The 20,681-nt window shown below is 40.9% G+C and overlaps 1 long non-coding RNA gene across 1 annotated transcript; it reads left to right on the plus strand.

The window, feature by feature from the left end:
- The first annotated feature begins 10,130 nt into the window (after positions 1-10,130).
- LOC114234910 (uncharacterized) lies at positions 10,131-17,339 on the plus strand. The gene is made up of 4 exons (XR_008557732.1): positions 10,131-10,174; positions 13,322-13,457; positions 14,609-14,794; positions 17,308-17,339. It is a non-coding gene; the product is annotated as an uncharacterized LOC114234910 (long non-coding RNA).
- The last annotated feature ends 3,342 nt before the right edge of the window (positions 17,340-20,681 follow it).

Here is a 20,681-nt window from a genome sequence, read left to right on the forward strand (position 1 = left end):
TAGAAGAGGTGACATTGAACAAATAGAAAGTGACATTCCAGAAAGAAGAAATCGTGAAATGACAACACAGTCAGGGGCAAGCATGAAATGGAGACCTAGCAGATATCAAGACAGAACAAAAGACCCATCTTCAAACCAAAGTGGGTCGCTGAAAAAAAGGAGAGAAAAAATGCAGAAAGATTGGTATTTCTTTCAAGTTACTCAGAACCTCCCTGCTATGGACAAAATATTTGTGTCCCCCAAATTATGTTGAAGCTCTAATTAGTATCAGGAGGTGGGGTCTTTTGGGGGATTAGTTCACAAGGGGGGAGTCCTCATGAAAGGAATTTGTGCCCTTTGAGAAGAGACAGGACAGGGAAGATCTCTCTCACTCTTACTGTAACAGAGACAAGAGTATGTCCACTCAGTGTTGTAGATAGACAGTTGTGCTGACACCAGGACACAGTGAAAGAAATGGTGTTTACTGTACAGCTTGCACTGGAAAAATCCAAACTCCCCAATCCAAGGTCAGGGGTGGCTTTTTGAGGGTTTAGGGGAAGCAGGTTTGTGGAAGTGGTGGAGAGACGGTTTCATTGAAGGGTCTTAGAGCTTGGCCATTTATAGTAAGGAGCATCCCCACAGATCTTCTTGAAAGATCTGAAAGTGTTCAGGTGTTCAAGTTTAGGTGATGTTCTGATCCTTTGGGTCCTTGTGTTTTGGAGGGGGCATGAGACTTTAGTTCTGGCTGCAGCTGGAGGTCAAAGTTCTGCCATCTGCACTTGCTTCTGCTGCATGACTTTTGGCCTTGGTTAGCTGTCTCTGAAAAGCACTCAGTATCTTGCGAACAGGACAGGATCATTCTGACTGTTCCTGTGGCCACATCTCCGCGTGGGAGACAGCAGGAAGATGACCATCTGTAAATCAGGAAGACGCCCTCATCAGAACCCAGCTATCCCACACCCCGGTCTCGCATTTCCAGGCTCCTGAACTGTGAGGAAGAAATGTTTGTTGTTGAAGTCACCCAGCCTGTGGCATTTCTTTTGTAGCATTCTGAGCTGACTAAGATTGTTGATGATGCAGGTTGTCACACGTGTTTTTGAAAGTACATTACAGAAAAATATATGTAGTCATACAACTTGAAGTAGCAGTCCCACATCTGATAATTTAAATGAAGAAAATTATCTAAAAGCCAAAAGACTGTGATTTAAAGATTTTTATTGCAGCACCATTTATAATGTCCAGAAAAATATACAAAAACAACAATAACCCAATTATTAGTATGTTGTAGCATAATGACCAAGTGAGATACGAAGCACTGACTAAATAGCTATTAAAACATAAAAAGTTTAGTTAACATGATGTTCAAAATTACAAACATACGTGTACATTATTACTCTTGCTATGCAAAGTTATGTGCGTGTAGCAATGAAAATTAGAAGAGAACAAAGACAAATGAACACTACATAATGTGTTTGGAAGGTAGAATTTTTCTCATTATATTTAGAGCTGCATTAATGTTTTTATAATGATGTTTGTGTAAAGAACAGCATTGAAAATGACTATCATTCATTGAATGTCTATATTATGCTAAGCACTATACATTTTTTATCATATTAATTCTCACAAAATCCTTTAAGGATGGTCCTATTTTAAACCATTTTAATTGAATTTTAATATTTTTCAAATTGATATATACTTTAAAAAGATAAAGCATTATGATTAATTACATTAAGAATAAAAGCAATCTCCCTGACCTTTCAACTTCAATTTATTTTACTATTTTAACAGTTTTTTCATATGATTCACCAGGGGGCTTGACCAGGGGGCTCACTGTCCTCAAACTGGATGGTCAGACACAAGAAGAGGCCCGAATATTCTTGCTCCTCACCAACTCCCCCCCCGCCCAACTTAGTTGGCACATCTACCAGTGTCTACAACCTCCAGCTCCCAAAGGACAGCCTCCTCACAGTCCCAGCTCCACCAGGTGACTCCAGCACCGTTGCCCTCCAGCCTTCAGGTGCTAATCTCCAGGGTGACTTATCACTTCAGGTTGGATTCCTTACTCTTCCTTTATTTGTGTAAATAATGCACTACATTTGCTTCTCACTATAAATACATACACCCATTTCTCTTTTCCTATTTAGACTCAGAATGATGTAGATAATCACCCTGATATTTGGTTTGAGATTGAATGACTTTTTATTTTTCTGAATTTTCTAGATAGTCAACAAAGAGCAAGAGAGTTATGTTCTAAATATCAATATTCATCAGAAATTACTTCATTTAATTCATAGCATCTTCAAAAATTGGCAATTTTTTATTGTTTTAGAAAAAATATATAGTAAATATAGTAAATTGATATATATGATCTATTAATGATAAAAAGTAATTAGGGGCCATGCGCCCCTGGGTCCGGGTGAAGCTGAATCCTGGGTCCGGGCGAGGCCCTGTGCCCCTGGATTCGGGTGAGGCTGGGTCCTGGGCCAGGGTGAGGCCGTGCGCCCCTGGATCCGGGTGAGGCTGGGTCCTGGGTCAGGGTGAGGCCGTGCGCCCCTGGATCCGGGTGAGGCCACGCGACCCTGGGTCTGGGTGAGGCCACGCGACCCTGGGTCCAGATGAAGCTAAGTCCCGGGTCCGGGTGAGGCCGTGTGCCCCTGGACCCGGGTGAGGCTGGGTCCCGGGTCTGGGTGGGGCCGCGCGCCCCCTGGGTCCGGATGAGGCCACGTGCCCCTGAGTTCAGGTGAAGCCGTGCTCCTGGGTCCGGCCGAGACCAAACCAGAGGGAGTCGGACCTCCGTTACCACCATTTGTCCACCATCCAGAGCTGAGGGGTCAGTGCCGACATGTACACATAAGGAACTGGTGGACATTGAAATTGGGTCTCAAAAGAACTGTTGGTCCAGAAAGAAACTCACTATAGACTGATTCATTTGCCTGTCAGCATAACTATTATTGCTCGTCTCACATTCAGTTCTTATAAGTATATCTCTAGTGACACATGATCTCGCTCATCTAGGGGAAATGATGAACATCATAGACTGATGAACAAGAACAGAACCAGAAACAAGGAGGCATCGACGGACTATCGATGGGGGGGGGAAGAGGGGGGAGAGATCAACCAAAGGACTTGTGTGCATGCATATGAGCCTAACCAATGGTTGAGTTCAACGGGGGGTTGGGGCATCCGTGGGGAGGGGTGTGGGATGGGAATGGGGGGATGAGGACAAATATGTGACACCTTAATCAATAAAGAAATTTTAAAAAAAAGTAATTAGGAAGCATACTTTATCAATTGGGTAGCATCATGGTGGCTTGTAGTTGTTAGCTGTTTGCTATACACCAGGTACTGGTCTATGAACTTCACCTGCATTAAATCATTTAATGTTCATAACCAGTGATGAAGGTATCTATATTATTCCTGTTTCATAGATGGCAGTACCAATGCACAGCACAGAGATTTGAATAACTGCCCAAGATCCCACAAGTAGGGGATCTGTGTATCTGGGACTTGAATGCAAATGGCTAAATTTCAAAATTTCCCCCCTTATCCTTACACTTTCCTTGATGTTTGGGTAAAACTCAGGGTGGCAGGATGAGTTTTGAAGGAGAGACATGTGTGTGAGACAGAGACAGGCAGAGAGAGATAGACGAAGACACAGTGAGACAAAGACCTGCGCCATAGTACTTGGGGAGAAACACAGAGGAGGGATTAGAAAGTTGTGGATGCTTTGGGATCTTTTGTAGGAAGTTTTACTGGCATTTATTTGTTATAACCTCCTATTTGTGTCTTTGTGGAACTTTAGTGAAAACATACCTCGCTTTACCAACTTTTCCCATCGAGATTGTGTTTCTTCTGGTGAGTTTTCAATGCGAGACTGGGAAGGTCTTCTCTATGCAGGTAGAATGCACAAAAGCTTGCACATAATTTCAGGCCACCTCAGTGTCTCCAGGGCCACATTTCAGAACTGTTCATGTTATTATTATCATCGCAATAATGAAGGAGAAATAAAAGGAAAGCAAAATGAGTCTGCTGGGGGAATGATTCTTCCCAGCGCCATAGACCTAGGAGACAGGCGTGCACAGAGGCTCTGCCCTGTGATGGGCTCATACTGCACAGCTAATACTGCCCTTACTGGGCGCCTGGGAACACTTTGGAGATAATCACCCACGCCTCCATATTACATAGAATAATCCTCCTGTTCCTGGGGCCCATAAGAGAGTAAGTCAATTAGCATACAAGAGATGTTAATCTATAACATGAGCTCACATACATTTTCTTGACATAGATTTATAACACACAAAAACTCACATTCTTTTATTTCCTGATAATTCATGGGTCATTTCAACAAAAATCAGTTCCTTTTTGTAATTTTTCAAAGGAAATGATAAATGGAAACATTGTTAATGTGTCCAGTTCAATACAGATTTTTTTATGGAGAAATTTTCTTCCCTCTTTTTGCCCTTCAAATTCTTCTTTTTACATTCCACTATCCCAGTTGGTCCACCAAAATGAGTTGATCACTCTAGTAAAATACAACCCATATTTGTTTAAATGGTCCTCCCTTTTTTCCTTCCTTTCTTCCCTCCTTCCTTCCTTCTTTTCTTTTTTTATCCATGTCTTTGCTGAATGAATTTTCAGGGGACTAAAAGATTTTTTAGCAATTGCTTAGATTCTCCAATTCAGTTGAAAGAAACCCAGAATTGATTCAGTAACTCCATTCCTTGCATTTTTCCAATTAGCTTTTATTCTTTGAGTACTTAAAATTCGTTCACTGTGGTGAGTGATGAGGGAGATTTTAACCACTGGGTGGTTTTGAGCATGAATAAACAGCCAATTCCCCAGGAGACTGATGATTATGTACCAGTAGGAAACATTGGGATTCCAGCTCCTTGAATGACTCGCTTTCTATAACGATTTCCTGTTGTTCAAACTAAAAAATATATTTGTGAAATACTTAATGGCAGGGAGGGCTAAACTATGATATTTTATAATTGGTAGGACATTTGGAGATCTAGTAGAAGATAGTATTTCCAACTTTTTCCTGGAGAACACAGATTGTCATGGAAGGTCCAACTTTGGGGTAAGAATTTAGTAGATCAGGTTCCTAGGTTCTATTTTAATTTCACTCCGAATAGCCTTGAGTTAACCTGGCAAATGCAATCAAGTTCTGTACAGTGACCTCTCTCTGTGGCTTAGATTTGCTTTTCTCTGATGATTGGTGGTGTTGAGCACCTTTTTATGTACCTGTTGGCCATCTGTATGTCTTCTTTATAGAATTGTTTACTGAGGTCATTTGTATATTTTAATCAGATAATTGTTTTCTGGTTATTGAGTTGTTCCAGTTCCTTATGTACTAATGAAATAAGCCAGACACAGAAAAACAATTACTGTATGATCTCACTTATACGTAGAATCTAAAAAAGTCAAACATATAAAAGCAGAGAATAGAATAATGGTTGCCAAGGGCTTGGGTGTGGAGAAAATGGGGAGAAGTTGGTCAAGGGGTACAAACTTTCAGTTATGCAGGATGACTAAGTTTTTGAAACCTAGAGTCCAAAATAGTGACTATAGTTATAATATTGTATTGTATACCTGATATTTCCCAAGAGAGTAGATGTTAAGTGTTCTCACCATTCACACACACACACACACACACACACACACACACACACACACAGAAGGTAGCTATATGAGGTGATGGATGTGTTCATTAACTTGATGTGGTAATCATTTTACAATATATTAATATATCCAGAGAATCACACTGTACACCTTCAATATATACAATTTTTAGTTGTCAAGTAGATCTAAATAAAGCTGAAAAAAATATATGCAATGTGTGTGTTTTTTTGGTAGTAAAACATCACACAAAAAAAGGATGAATAATGAATTTTTTCAATCCCCTCACTTTACAGAAGAAAGAATTAGGGCTCAAAAGACGGTCAAGTTTGGGAGAACCCAGGAGGGAGGCTGCACTGGGTGTATGGCTTTGGCCACGTTGCTTGAACTCTGTAAGTCTCTCCTCCCTCCCCCAAGCCTCACTCCTCATACAGAGAGAAATTCTCTTCTGCAGTTCCAATAAGGATTCCCACTCTCAGTGTGAACGTTCCTTGGAAAGTGCAATTGCTTAATCATTAGAGGAAGCCCTTTGCACTAACCCCCATGCATTTGATGCAATTCGTCCATCACTCTATTTCTTCCTAGGATCTTTGTTTTTTGCTGAAACTCATACCCTTGGAGTTTAAGGGGTGGGAAATAAGTTAGGACTTGGGATTCCCATCCTCCTTGGAGGAAGGACCTATCACTTCCTCCCTCATTGATCAAATGTCAGCACATTCATCATGCTGCTGTAGACAGAGCTGGCATTTTTGATGGTGCATAGCTCTGAAGCGCCTGTCAATGGATTTTGCTTCACACTTTCAGCCTCCTCTTCTCTGGGACCTTTGGTTAATTTGCCCCTGGACTGAGCTAAGAGTCATAGTGCAGTTCTTTGTCCTGTTCCCAGCTTCCCTTCTAAAAACACAACCTTCTTCTTCTTTGTTCATCCTTCAGCTGATCCTGATGGTAATGAGTAGGAATAAACCACTTCTCTTTTCCTCTATAAATGAATGTCCATGCAGCCATCTCTCTATGTCCTAGCTAGTGTCTAGAGCATTGTGTAACTTTGTGCATCCATAGCTCTCATTAAAGGGGTCTTTTCTCCCCTTGAAGGAAAAGATGAGCTAGTTGAAGTGCCACATTCTAGAGCTTCCTTCCAGCCTCACACTGGGCTGTCCACCTTTCCTCTTGTTCTCTATTTCTTCCATCACTTTTCAATCTGTGGATTTGAAACAGTTTCTATTAGAGTGTGAGAAAGGCTAGTGCTTGGATTCCTTGAAATGTAGAAAAATAAGGGGCTTTGGGTCCCTGCAGATGAACCATTGTATACCTGATATTTCCCAAGAGAGTAGATGTTAAGTGTTCTCACCATTCACACACACACACACACACACACACACACACACACACACACACACAACTTCACTGTGTGATTGCATCAATGAATGTTAATGGCTCTGGGGCTCTGAGAATGAAATAGAATATTGATGGCACTTTTCAAGAACTATTGTAAAGATTAAATTGCAAGAGACAACATATAAAGCACTGACACGGGTCTGTTTTACATGAAGAATTTAGTAAAAGTTGATTCTTCCAGATAATTTATATTGAGGATTTGTGGCCAATGCCACTGTGGCCAGCCCATATCCCCTTGCCTTGACCATTTCAGTGCATGCTAACCCAGCTTCCAATGCCAGCACCTTCATGTCCTTACTCAAGTGCTTTCTCCCCAGGGGCAGGCAGTTGGAGCAGGGAAGAATGCCCACATGTAACCCATGAACAAGGAGTTGGTGCATACATGCTCCAGCTCCCCCATCCTTGTTTGGATAACTCAGAAACACCTGTTTTACACTGGTTCACTCAAAGTTCCTCAAAGGATATAAGCTCCATTACCCACAGTGATAACTGGCTTTATAACACAACCTTTATCCTCTGCCTTTCCTTCCCTGGCCCACCTAAGATCACACAGTCTAAGAAATACCCCTAGTGCAGTATGAAGTTCTTGATTAAAAAACATTTCCTCTGTATTTTTTTCTGTCCCTGGAAGTCTTCAGACTCAGGCCAAGCAAATGCATTATGGGTTTATACCTATGATAGGGTTTTTCATCAGTGAAAAGATTGAACACAACTTAATATGTGAAAAGTTATGATTGCTTTCTACATAGTACACTAAGAAAAATACTCAAAATTATTTTGTCATTATCAATCCGTCTTAATTACATCCAAGCAGGAAATTGTTTCCCAGGGAAGGAACCAGCGTGGTCAATATTGGAAGAGGATGCGGGTGGAGATAAGGCAAGCCAGTGATGACAGCAGAGAAAGAAAGTGGATGGTTGGGTGGGATGACCAAAGAATTTAGGAGGAAGGTCACTAGAGACAGATGCAGCCTTGAATCAAGGATCAGAAGAGGGAGAAGGATTAGTGAGGTGGGTCCAGGAGAATTCCAAGTCTTCACAGTTCACCCCTCAACACCACCACGGTCACAACATTACAACTTTTTAAGAGCTGACAACGCTGAGCGCTAAGTGTGAGCTGGGAAGCCAAGTGTAGACTGGCCTCCTGGAGGAGAGTCAAGACCCATAACCCCATTAGGATTCAATAAATAGGACAATAGCACTCCTCAGTGTGTGAGCACCCCGGCCCTTGAATTCCACCCATTTCACAAAGCTGCCTTTTCCTTTTGTCATAATGGCTTCACTGATGACTTAACTCCCTTCACCACTCAGACATCACCACTGTTTCTGGGCCAGCGCATCCATTGTCGGCTGACCTGAAGCAGAAAATAGGTTGCTTAATAAATAGGCCCAGCATTTGGTACAATGCGGGCTCTTTCTAGGCCAGCTGTACCTGGTGGGGAGGGAACAATGGTCTCGTGGTTTAAAGGAAATGTGCTGCCCTATTAGGAGTGTCACCCCTTAGATGTTTAATTAACCAGAGACCCAGGAGCCCAACTCAGAGAGCGTTTTCTGAAGATGAGAGAGAAGTGTCAGAGGGGTGTAGGAAATAACCTTGGATGTCCTGTAAAGAGCTGGTCACACAGAATGTTCCCTGGAGAAAGACTGATCGAGCATTTACAGTACACAGCATTGGAGTTTCTCACTGCTGTGGGCCTGTCAGCAGGGGCTGTTTAATCCACTAGGACATTTAATCAAGTCCTTTTGAAAGTTTCTGGTCCTACATGCTCCCTTTCTCCACACAGGTCACCTTCCCCCAGTCCCTGGCCAGGCAGTCAGTGCCACATAATAACAGCCCCGGTGCCCTTGCATGCGTCAGCAACTCCCCTTGACCTGGCTGCCTTGACCCTTCACACATTCCACTTGCTGACACTTTCCTGGTATCAATACCTTCCGACTGGACCCTTGATCAAATCCACTCTATCAAACATCATCTGTGAAATATTCAGCACAAATGGGAGCAGAGAATGAGAGCTTCTGAGTAAACAGGCATGAATTTGAATCCCAGTATTGTCAAACTTTACTGGAGATGTGATCGTGACAAATTAGTTAACATTTCTAAGCCTCGGCTGACTCATCACTAAAATAAAGATTCTTACACATAAATGCTCAATAAATATTAGCTAATATTATTGTCATTAACTGTTGCTTTTATTCTATAGTATATCATATTTATATTAAATAGGATAATAAATTCATAATTCTATAAATATAGAAATACAATTTTAAGCATTATGAATGTACATAATTATATAGTATTATTAACTGGTATTACTCTTAATAACTAATGTTATTACTACTTTAACTTGTCCACCATATTTATGGTAACTGGTGGGAAAAGAATTAGAACTCTTGGCTCCCAAATCTACATTCTTTCACATTTCACATTTTCTTCTTTTCTCCTCTTTTTATTTTAAATATTACTCCCTCCTACTCACATTCTCTCTCTCTCTCTTTCCCTCTCTTTTTCTATCTCTCTTTTCATCCTAGGTGTACAGAGTTTAGAGACAGCTGCCTTAACATCTCACTTTATAGACATGACTTTGAAGAATAGATATTTTCAACATTGGATTAAGTTGTACAACACCAATTCTGATTAAGTTGAAATCAGAGCTCAGACCTGGGGCTTTTCTAATACTGGACAGTGACTGAGAATCCAGGTCACAGAAGATGGTTAGAAATCCTGTTACCTGCACCTGCCAAGTCAGAAAGCCCAGCTCCTGAAACCAAGATGTGCAGTGATGGTTTCATGTAGGTCAGGGTTCTCTACGTTGGCACTATTGATATTTGGGGCTAGATGATTCTTTGTGGTGAGGAGCTGTCTTGTGTATTGGGGGCTGTTCAGCAACAGCTCCAGACTTTAGCACTTACCCTGAGTTGTGACAAGCAAAGATGACTCCAGACATTGCCAAGTGTTCGCTGTGGGGAAAGATTACCTCCAGTTGAGGAAAACTGATCTAATTTCATTGGAAGAAGACCAGGAAGAAATAATAAAAGTAGGATTGGGGATAATAGAATCTTTGGAGAGAGGAATATAGATTGCTGGCTTCCCTGACAAGATTGTAGAATTTGGAATTGAAAGTATTCAGTTAAGTTCTAGTTTCGACCCCTTTTGGTTGCACTTGGTCAACCCACCTGGACAAGTAAGTTTCTCTCTCTGAACCTGAGACTCCTCAGTGGGGAGATAAGAAGTTCTGGATCAATGTACCCTTACAAATCCATATGCTGAAACCCTAAACCCCAGAGTCCCAGTGCAGTGTGATGGTATTTGGAGGTGGGGTCTTTGGGAACTAATTAGGACTAGAAAAGTTGTGAGAGTGGAACTCATGATGGAATTAGTGCTTCTATAGGAAGAGCATCAGAGAGCTCTCTCTTTCTCCATGATATATGAGGACACAGCAAGAAGGAGGTTGTCTACAGGTCAAGAAGAGAGCTCTCACCAGAACCCAACCATTATGGCACCCTGATCACTGACTTCCAGCCTCCAGAACTTGGGAAAGTGAATTTATGTTGTTTTAGGCACACAGTCTATATGGAATTTTGTTATGGAAACCAGAGTAGACTAACACACAGAGGTAATAATTTTGCTTATGACTGAGGATTGTGAGGGGAATTAATTGAAATAAATCTGAAAATGCTAAAGTGGAAAATGATATTTTTAAATTAATATTTATGAGTTTCAAGGAGGTTTAACAATGAGCTGCTTATGAAGCTTGGCAAGCACTGGTCCTACCAGACCCACTTTGCTGAAGGGGTGATATCATTGTAAGCAGTTCATTACTGGTATACACAAAAAGCTGCTAAAAACTTAAAATTAGTTTACCCTAAATTAGTTAATTCATTTCAGAGTGAGCAAACAAATCAGACTCAGAACTTGCCTTCATGCAGCTTACTAGTATACTCAGGGGAACACAAGAACTGGACTTACCACAGAGTCAAATGAGTCACACAGATATTATATAATTATCTTAAATTGATAATAAACATATAATTATATAAATATTGGTATTAATAGTATAAATGTAATATATGATATGAGCAAATATATAATTATAGTAAATAGAATAATGATTAACAATAAATAATCTATATACATAAAAGCCTAAGCGACCTTTATGATGGAACGACCAGAATGACTGGTCGCTATGATGCATACTGACCACCAGGGGGCAGATGCTCAATGCAGGAGCTTCCCCAGCCCTCAGGCCCCTATCACCTGATCAGGGCCAGGCCCCTGGGCTGGGACGGGGAACCAGGGATGGGTGGCAGCAGACGCAGCCCCTTTCCCAGGGAGGCCAAGGGCCGGCTCCCTCCTCAGGGCCAGCAGCCAACCTCCTGGGTCTCTCCCCCAATCCCTCCCCCTGGCTGGCAGGCCCTGATCATCTGCCGCCCACCCACCATGGTGGCAGTTGGCCCCTACCCCTGGCCAGCAGACGATCAGGAACAGCCCCTTCCCCCAACCCCCATCAGGCGATTGGGACCAGCCCTGGGCTGGGACAGGGAACCAGGAGTGGGTGGCGGTGGACGTGGGTGGCGAGGAAAAGAGGAGGGGGAGGTGGGGAGGTGGGATGCGGGGAGGTGGGGAACCGCATGGTGGCAGCATGCAGGCAGCAAGGGAAGGAGAAGGTGGGGATGTGGGGAACCTGATTGGCCCTGATCGCCAGCCAGGCATAAGGACCTCATCTGTGCATGAATTTTGTGCACCAGGCCTCTAGTTAGTAAATAATGATAATTATTTAATATAATTATTATATACAACATTCACTTTGGAGGAGTAGCCATTTTCTCCATTTTGCATATTAAGGGAGGTGAAGGGGATCCAGGAATGTCACATGAGTTGCCCCCATGACACAAATACAATTGGTAGATGCAGACCTACAGACCAGGTTTTCTGGCTCCAAACTAATGTAGTTTCCTCTACCATTTAATTGTTATTTTCCTCAAAACATATATAAATTAATGTGACATAAAGGAAAACCACCTACTCTCTATGACCATGGAGCTACCAGCCGCTTTGCTGCATTTATTATTCACCTCCATTTCATTTCTGCTGCAATCATCAGGTTTCTCAGAAAGGGTCTGGGAGCCCAGGAAAGCTGTCAGCTTTTCAGACATTCTCTAGTCTATTTCTGAGACGTGTCTACCTCTGAATGCAGGCAGCACCTCACGCCCCAGCGAGCAGGGATGAGAAGTGTGGGCCTTCACTCAGGTTGCTTAAGTCCAGGTGCACTGTCCTGTCAAGTAGTTGGGAAGAAACACTAACCCTAAGGTTACTGGATGTGAGTGCTGCTGTCTATTCACTCTTTAAGAAAAGCACAAGACAGGGAGAGAATTAGCATTTCATACCACAGAACCAGGTGCTGTGGCCTGATAGCAACAACTAACATTTCTGTACAGTTTAGAACATGATTAGTAAGGAACTCATTCTTTTATTCAATATAAATACAAACTTTAAAATAATTTAAAATTATTTATTGATCAGAGAGAGAGAGAGAGAGAGAGGCATAGATTTGTTGTTCCACTTATTTATGCATTCATTGATTGATTCATGTATGTGCCTTCACTGGGGATCAAACCCCTAACCTTGGTGTATCACGATGACACTCCAACGAACTGAACTACCTGGCCAGGGCAGGAACTCGAATTCTTAAAATTACCTTTTATAATAGACATTTTAATCCCTATTTTTCTGGTTGAAAAAACTGTCAAAGATGAAGAAAGAAAAAAATACTACTTTGAGAGCACTGGTTATGTTAGTCATTCTAAGAATTTTGCATATATTAAATTGTTTACTTTTCACAACAACCGTAGATGACAGTATTTTTTTTTCCTGTCTCATAGATGAGAATCAATGAGAGTTAGATTGATTTGTAAGTGGCCCAAAGTCACACAACTGGTAAATACAGTGTTGAGATCAGAAAGCTAACAACAACTCTGTGGTCCTCCTGCATAGAATACCTTTAGGCATTGTCATCATATGTGGCCTCATTCAGTCCTGTTTGTCACCTGGGCAAACAGGATTCCCATACTTCATGCTAAGAATTGAGAAACTAAGAGACATGCCCAACCTCACATAGCAGAGCTGGTATTCAACTCCAAATGTGCCAACATCACATCCCTCATCGTCCTAGTACACTCAAGTTACTGACAGAGAAGACAAATGAAGACCATGCCTTCTTTTATATACTAAAACAAACAAACAGTTACAGTCTCAAGGCTATATTGGGGAAGTGACACAATACAGATAGTCACCATTATTATATGGGCTAACTTTATTTCTGTTTTTTAAGGTATGATGTCATCCTATTCTTCAAAATAGCTGGTGAAAAGTCAGTTGTAAGGGAGCTGGATCTCATTTAAATACTCAATGTCTTAGAAGCAGAATAAACAAATATTCCAGGAGAGCTCACCTGGCAAATGTGACAGGTGAGTGGTCTGTTGGACTTGGGATGGGAGCCCCGGTCCTATGGATCAGAGAATTTCTCTGCCAAAGTCAGGGCCCAATTGACCATAACTTATTCCCAAAACCAAAGCTGCTTTGAAATCACCAGGCCTATTCCAAGAAGTGCTTTGGCTTTGCCATCTACAATCCTTTCCCATTCTTTTAAACACTGGATCATAGTCCTCTGAATCCTGCTGGGTTTTCTTTAGCTTTTAGGTAGTTTTCAGATTGCTTCTTCATTTCAGTAAAGTACTATTCCCGAGACACCTCTTTCAGAAATTTTCTTGGTTGTCAAACCTTGTGCCATTAAAAAAAGAGTATCTTTCAAGCTACATTTGCTGGTTTCAGTAATTGGATAAGAATCTACAATCTTAACTGTATTTTTTCCCCAAAGTTTGATTTGCAGCTACTAGGTAGAGATAGATTTGAAATAAGAAAAGCTTGAATTTTAATTTTATCCCTGCAATTTATTGTTTGTCTAATCACTGTATAAGCTCAGCTATCTTATCCTTAGCTTTCAAATCTCCAAACATTAAGCTCTGTCATATATCTTGAATGGTAGTTCTTGAGATTAAAGGAGATATACCCTCATTCATTCATCATCCATCAATAAATATGTTCTAACTTTACTAGGTACCGAGTATTCTGTCAGTCACTGTAAATAACAGAGGTTTCAATGCCTTCACTTCTGTTCTCACAGACTGCACCATCTATTGGGAGAGAATTAAGTGAACCGTTAGCAATCGGGGTGATGTCTGCTAACAGGATGTATGTGCAGAAGCTACAGGGACACCAGGGGATGAAGGGAGGGTCCAGCATATAATATCCGCTGAGTGTGGAGAGGTGGAAAATGTATAAAGTAATTTTTTTTCTAAGGAAGAAAAATTAATCAATGACTTAATGAATGAGTAAGAGTAAGCTAAATGAGGAGAGGGTTGGGGCAGGGAAATAAGAGAGGTGCATTCTTTCTGCAGATACATACTTAGGACAAAGTGAAATGCTAAGTACTTAGTATTTTGAAACTCTTAGATTCTAAATAAAACTATGAAAAGAGCCAGTGTGACCCCCAAACCTACTTATAATTGCATGTAGCTAAAGCTATTACTTTTCAGTGTTTAATGCTAAATCTTTACAGCTTCTCCAGACTTAGGAGCTGTTCTTTGAAGTACCCAAAAGATAAGATCCTGTGGGGACAGGACTTTCTGAACGTAGAGAGATTCATTTACACCACCGCAAAATAAAATCAACCTGCCACTGATCGAAGTTTCGATTCCTGTTTTCCAGAGCGTTTCACAGGAGGATTTCCCCACTCTGTTAAAAAGTAAATTATAATAGAAAATCAGTTTTGTGCTGCTTTGGGGTGAAACAAAATAAGGAGTCATGCTCTGATGGGAAAGTTAGTAGATTGTCATTGATGTGTCTCCATAGAGGAGAAAAAGGTAGCATTCCAAACAATTCAAGTTACTTGAATAAGTTCTTCCTTATTCAAGTAATTCAATCTATTTATATGTTTGTTTTTACATACACCAATATGGGTGTAGTGCCATGTCCATGATTGGGATTCGATTCTAGATAAGCAACTTAGATTGAGGATGATCATGGTGTAAAGATGAGATGAGCATTTTGCCTCAGTTCTGACTGTGCCACTGACATGGCATGACCTTGGGTGTTAATAGCATCAGCCTTGTCCACAACACTTTTGATAACCAAATACAGAGCAATGAATGTGAAATTATTTTGGGTGTAATAATGCAAAATGAATGAAATACATTGATAGAATTAAATTTAGAAAATACTCCAGATATGAATTCATTCTGAGTTCAATCTTTCCTTGCTCTGGACCTGCATTCACAGGGCTGCAAGTATAGCAAAAGACACCCAGGACTACATGACCCCTGTTGTCATAGTCAGTTCTGGCTGCTAAAACAACATAGTATAGGTTGGGTGGCTTAAACAACATTTATCTCACTGTTCTGGAGGCTGCAAGTCCAAGGTCAAGATGCTGGCAGATTTGGTGTCTGGTGAGGGCCCACTTCCTGATTTGAAGATGGCTGATTTCTCAGTGTATCTTTATATGGTGGAGAGATAACCTCACTCTAGTGTCCTTTTCTTTTTCAAAAGACAATATTTAGTATTTATTATATTTTAGACATACATGCTCAGTATTTTAAATACATTTTTCATATAATCCTTAAAACAACTCTCTGAGGTAGATATTATAGGTGAGGAAATAGATTCCTAGTGAGATTGAGGGACTTTCCTAGAGTCTTATACCTAGTAAGTGTCAGAGCTAGAATTTGAGTGCAGACTTGTCTTATTCAGAGCCTCCTCCACAGATACAATTTTAAAACCAGTGAAATATGCTGCCTAATGAAAAGATAATTTTTAATTTCAGACATAGAGTGTGAAAGTAGAAATCTTAATACTGTATTGTCATTGCCTGCCAATGTAATCTTAGGCCTCATCTTTTCCTTTGATTAAGATTTCCCTAATGTTGGTTTCCTTTGCTGAAATGTGATTAAGTTAATAAAATATGAGTTACACAGTGGAGAGAGCTAAGCAGAGATTCTAAGTCTCAGCATGGTTGACCTTTTGGGCTAGATAGTAATTTGTTGGGGACGGCTGTCCTATGCATTAGGATGTTTATCAGACTTTATCCACTAGAGGCTAGTAGCAACACCTCCCACCCCTATGCTGGGTCCAGTTGTGTCATGTCCCTTTCTTCTAAGGGCACTCAACCATTCATGAGGGTTCCATTCTCATGATATAATCATCATCTCCCAAAGGCCCTGCCTCTGAATATCATTGCATTGAGGATTAGGGCTTCAGCTTCTGAACTTTGGGGAGACACGAATATTCAGTTCACAACACTTTTCATACATTTATGGGTAATTTCTACTGTGGTTTTATCTTTTAGACTTATTATTAGTCTCTTCATTTTTTCATGAGAACTTGATCTCAATTTATCTACCCAGACCTTCCTACCTCATAGACCATTCATCAGTTCCAGACATAATACCCATTTTTAATAAATAAATTAATGAACAAATGAGGAAAATCCAAGGTCTCCTTCTTCTGGAGGAAGTCTTACTCGCTGTAGAAATTTGCTGAAATTGGTTAAAATGACTGACGTTCATTAACTGACATACATACCAATAGTAATTGGAGAGCCAAAGACATGGAAATGGGTCCCATAAAGATAATGCAATATTGGTGGAAGGAACAAAAGGATCTTTTATTGTTGTTTTGTTCTTTGTTTGTTTGTTTGCTTGTTTTGTTTGTTTGTTTTGTTTTGTTTTGTTTTGTTTTTGCGAGGTGTGCTTGGTCCTATTCTCCTGAGTCCACAGTGCAGAGCTGGGCTGCATGAGCTGTCCATTTGGAAGGTGCTGAATGCTGTGGTGGGTGTCAGAGGAAAGACGCATCATTAGTTGCTTGCAGAAGCCTGAGCTTGGTTGATCTCCAGGGTGGCAGTTCTCAAAAGGGGTTCCATGGGGAAGTGAGAATAATCCAATATTCCCTGTGATGGTCCAAGAAAGAAGAATCTGGAAGAGAGTAATCCCAAGTCTTCATCCTGCATCTTCTACCCTGATGCTGCTCCTGGTGATGAGAGCTCTGGCCAGACCCTTTACTCAGGTCCTGTACATCTACTGGAAGGGACCATGGAGGAGGAAGAGGTGACAGTAACTGCAGTCCTGAAAGTCACTGCATGAATCAATGATAGTGAGAGCATGGCTGTGACCTTCACCTGACAAGAACAATTCCTGTGGGCCCTTCATCTGAAGAAACTGTGCAGAAGTGGCAGGCTGGTAAAACATGGCCATCTTTTCTTCTCAGGCACCTCTGGGGAAATCTGTGAGACCTGCAAGTCAGATCCTGCAGAAGTATCATGTTTGAAGAAAAGAGGACATTAATGTGACACTGTAAACTCTGGAAATAATGTTTTAAATCAAAGAGCAAACTTTTTTTTAATTCTTTATTGTTTAAAGTATTACATGAGTCTTGTTCTTCCCCCCATTAAGTGGGAGAGCCTTGAGATAGGACAATCCAATGTCATGAAATAGCCATTAAGAAAAATTATCCCCACATGCAGTTAAAGCCCTACCTTATCTGGTGCTATCCCTATCACTTCCTCCACAAACATATTGATGATCTTAGAGTGGGGTCATCCATCTCAAATTTTTATTCTTTTCCCAATTCCATATACATTTCATATATATTTACATATATGGTACCTATACACTTTCATACATATGAAAAATGTGCTTTTTTTGTATGTGCTATGGACCTGGAGAGTATTATGCTAAGTGAAATAAGCCAGTCAAAAAAGGCAAGTGCATATGATCTCACTTCTATGTGGAATATAATGAACAAAATAGAAGCAGAGGCATGGATACATGGAACAGACTGACAGCTGTCAGAGGGGAGGAGGGATGGAAGGATTTGATGGAAAAAAGGTTAAGAGATTAACCAAAACAACAACAACAACAACAGATATACACAACACATAGACAGACAAATGTGTGTTGATGGCCAGAAATGGGGTTGGGGTGGGGCTGGGTAGAGGTGGGCAGAGGCAGGGAAAATGGGGACATCTGTAATAGTTTCAATAATAAAAATAAAGTAAGTTACATAAGTGCTATTGCAACAACAACAAAAAAACACATGGGAATCATGAGTCACTTAAGTTTGGAAAATACTGCAAGATTTCTGCCAGATTTTTCAGATGGTAAAATATTAGTATGGCCGAAACCAGTTTGGCTCAGTGGATAGAGCGTTCGGTCTGCGGACTGAAGGGTCCCAGGTTCAATTCCAGTCAAGGTCATGTACATTGGTTGCAGGCACATCCCCAGTAGGGGGTGTGCAGGAAGCAGCTGGTCGATGTTTCTCTCTCATCGATGTTTCTAGCTCTCTACCCCTCTCCCTTCCTCTCTGTAAAAAAATCAATTATATATATATATATATATATATATATATATATATATAATATTAGTATGAATTGTATTGTGTACCTTGAAGAAGAAAAAGAACTCTGCAGTATTTATAAGTCTCACTTAACTTGTGACATTAAAAATAACAACAACAATAACAACAAAAACACAACAAAATACCCAATACACTGCCATGTCTGTCTGTAGCTCAGCGTTCAGAGGGACCCATTTTGGAATGAATGCAAGACCCTTAGCTAAAGGGATCTTTATAATGTCTGCATGGACTGCCCCTGCACCCAGGATGAGACAGCCGCAGTATATAAGGGTGAGGGAGGCTCAGGTTGAGCTCAGGTGTGCCGCTAAGCTCTGCTTGTCATGCCCCCTCGGGAGCCTAAGGGAGACAGCAGGCAGCCAGACAGAGTAAAGGTCCGACTGAGGTGGGAGTCCCCTGACATCTGGCAGAGGTGACAGGTAAGCCCAACAGAGGAGGATGCCCAGCCTCAGCCTCAGAGGATGGTTGTGAAGATGAAATAAACAGGGCTCATGACAACATATGCAGAATGTGGACTTTAAAAGCCACCACGTCTAGGGGTAGTGTCATGCACTGTGCTAGGTGTCACCAATATGTAAGGTCATTTTAAATCCTCCAGAGCCAACAACAGTACTTGAGCACCTAGATCAGAGCTGAGCTGTGCTGACATGGTTCTTGGAGCTCGACATCTATTAACTCTTCTAATACTGTTATTACTGGCACTGTTCTTTAACACTGTTATTATCCCCACTTGAGATGAAGTGCAGGAAGGGTTAGTAATGTGCCCAGAGCAGGAGTTCATGAGTGGGAGAATTGGGCTCCACCCCAAGCAGCCTGACTGCCAGCCCTGCTCTTAGGCTTGTCAGTTATCACCTAATAAGCCTGTGAGAGGCATATCATTGCTCTTGTATTAGAAATGAGAAAGTTCAGTCTCATGGAGTACCTGTCACTTGTCTGAAGTCATACTACTGCTTAAGAGCAAAGCTCTCTGTCCATGAGAGAGCGATGTCTTGGGTTGAAATATGGCAGCTGCAGTAGTGCCCTCTAACCTTGTCCCAAAATGCAATCTAAGAGTTTGTCTTGGAGACAATTCTCCACCACTTTGAGTGGCCTGCCTCCTTTCACTCTGCCACAAACAGCAGCTGGATAATCACTTTGAATAGGTAGAGCAAAAGCCTTTTGGGAAAAATAGGCAATATTGTAGTAAACATCATGCTTTATATTTATATAGTCAATTATGCTTTTTTGAGGCTTCCATAGCAAATTTTCCACATCATTTGTTCTCCCAATACCTGGGGAGAATAGGTAGTTGCTTTTCAAAAGTGCAGGGGATTTAGATGGAGATCTGTTTTAATCCCTGTTCAGCCACCTAGCAAGACCGTGATCATAAATAAGCTGCTTACACCACCAGAGTCTAAGATTCTACTTAAAAAATAAGGTACAACTCACAAGATGGTGAGAAATGCTGTTATACAGGCGGCATTTTCCTGTAGCTTCATTTATTCACTAAGCATCTGTTGAGTCCACTCTGTGTGCTGGGTCCTAGCCTCTCCTGTTCTAAAATATATGGAATTTTAATGGAGTAATTAAACTTGAGCCAGATTTGAGGAGCTTACTAGTTTTGCTGATAACTTCTGGTCTGAGAGATCTTTATTAAAACTCTAACATAGACACGCAGTGGCTCTATCCTTGGGTGATTTGTTGACTTGCTCTAGGAATTGGTTTTATTCTCTATAAAATGGCTATAAATCGGGTTCTCTCCATGAGAACCAAATGAGGAAATACTTGCACAATGTTTAGCTCACTGCTTGACAAATAATTATCCCTTAATAGATAGTAACTAGAAGAAGATGAGAATGATGGCAATGGTTCAGTCAAAATAGGTATGAAATTCAATTTTTCAGCTTTTCAGAAAAATCTAGACACGTGGGTGTTATGGAAGGAGGGTTCAATTTCTAACATGCAAGCTAGTGGAAATCTTAGTTGACTTTTTAAAATGTATTAGGTAACTTATGTCCATACAGTTGTCACATAATATATTAGCAAGTGATAAATTTGGTGAAGACAATCAGATAAGTTTTCATATTGAGTGAAAGTCTCAGTCAATAGTTGACAAAAACAAATAAAACAGAACTGAAAAGTGAACAGCCCATCCCAACCAGTTTTCTTCCCCACTTAAAGCCAAAATAATGATTTAATTCGGCTTTTGCTCTGTAAGTTTCTGAAGGATTTTGTATTATCAGAAGGAA

This window comes from Eptesicus fuscus, chromosome 2 (genome assembly GCF_027574615.1).
Source record: "Eptesicus fuscus isolate TK198812 chromosome 2, DD_ASM_mEF_20220401, whole genome shotgun sequence".
In the NCBI taxonomy this organism is placed as follows: domain Eukaryota; kingdom Metazoa; phylum Chordata; class Mammalia; order Chiroptera; family Vespertilionidae; genus Eptesicus; species Eptesicus fuscus.